The 1,586-nt window shown below is 36.9% G+C and overlaps 1 pseudogene; it reads left to right on the forward strand.

Moving 5' to 3' along the window:
* Positions 1 to 734: 734 nt before the first annotated feature.
* On the forward strand, positions 735 to 802 carry LOC149119956 (U6 spliceosomal RNA; annotated as a pseudogene).
* The last annotated feature ends 784 nt before the right edge of the window (positions 803 to 1,586 follow it).

Genomic DNA, 1,586 nt, shown 5'->3' on the forward strand with positions numbered 1-1,586 from the left:
ACAGGCGCTGGTCAAGAACTTAATAAGCACATTAGGAAAGCAGTAAGGTTTCTTTTTTTTTTTTTTGAGGAAAAGTTTTTATTTCTAGTGATGAAATTGGCTACAGAACATTATGAAAGTTTAAAAATACAAAGAGAAATTGTCTATAATTAATAGATTCAAAATTTGACAATCAGTGAATATCATTATTAGTCATTACCAACAACAGTTATTGATTTGAAAGGCAGAGTGACAGGAAGAGGGAACCACCGCTTCACTCCCCAGACACTTGCAATAGCCAAAGCTTGACCAAGCCACAACCAGGAACTGGGAATTCATTCTGGATGTCCCATTTGGGTGCAGGGACCCAAGCACTTCTGCCATCCTCCGTCTCCTCCCAGGGTGCACACTAGCAGAAACTTGCCTCAAAGCAGAGAAGCTACCACTCAAGCCAGGCATTTGTATATGGGATGTGGGTGTGTGGTGGTGATAGCAAGCCCTCATGGATAAAAAAAAAAAAAAAACAAAAAAAAAAAAAACAAAAAAAAAAAACAAAGTTATTTCTATGCCAAGGAAATTACTCTGTAGTCTTTCTCTTATAAACTACGTATTGCTGAACCTAGATAATTTTTCCTTTATTTAACAATGACATGAAAATGTCAGTTGAGTTGGCTTTCCTGAAGACCTTGTTTCTTGAATATTAGTGGCTAGCTGAGATAAATTCTTTTCATCTCTTTCTCGCTTCGGCAGCACATGTGCTCACTTCGGCAGCACATATACTAAAATTGGAATGATACAGAGAAGATTAGCATGCCCCTGCGCAGTAAGGTTTCTTTACCTCCCTGTAGGCTCTGCTCTCCAGAGGTGAACAGGGTCCTCTAAACCCACTTGCTGCACACACAAACACCTGAGTGTTGTATTCTCCCACAGGTGTTGGAGACTGATATGGTGTTCTGATTTATATTTACATAATGGCTAGTGACATCGGGCATATTCACATGTTTTGACCATGTACATTTCTTCTGAGAAATGTCTATTCAGATCCTTGCCTGTTTCTTCACTGTATTTTTTGGAGTTTTTCCAATTCATGTAAATGTTCTGGAAATCTGTAAACATTCAGAGTTTTAATTTTTCCTGCCATCTGTTCATTGTATCTACACTCTGATGTTTACTTTGTTGTGAAGAAGTATCTTAGTTGGATATACTCAAATGTCTCTGTTTTTATTTTTGTGACTATTGCTATTGGAATCTTACCCAAAAGCTATTGTGTGTTGACAATATTTAGAGTTTCCCTATGTTTACTTGGGTTTGGGTCTTATGATTACATTTTAATTCACTGTGAGTTCACTTTCACATAGTGTAAGAGATGTTGGAGTCTCTTTTCAGGCTTCTACATATGGATAATCAAGTTCCTCTGCACCACTTGTGAAAGAGATTCTTCTTTCTCCAGTTCATTTTAGTTCCTTTGTTAAATATGAGTTGCTGGTAGAAATTTGGGTTTATTTCTATGCTACCAAGTCTTTTCCATTGAACTATGTGTCTGTTATTATATCAGTGCTAACACTTCTTCTTTTTTTTTTTGCAGTATATTTATTTGAAAGGCAGAG

Source organism: Oryctolagus cuniculus, chromosome 21 (genome assembly GCF_051225735.1).
Source record: "Oryctolagus cuniculus isolate XC-2025 breed Fujian yellow rabbit chromosome 21, ASM5122573v1, whole genome shotgun sequence".
In the NCBI taxonomy this organism is placed as follows: domain Eukaryota; kingdom Metazoa; phylum Chordata; class Mammalia; order Lagomorpha; family Leporidae; genus Oryctolagus; species Oryctolagus cuniculus.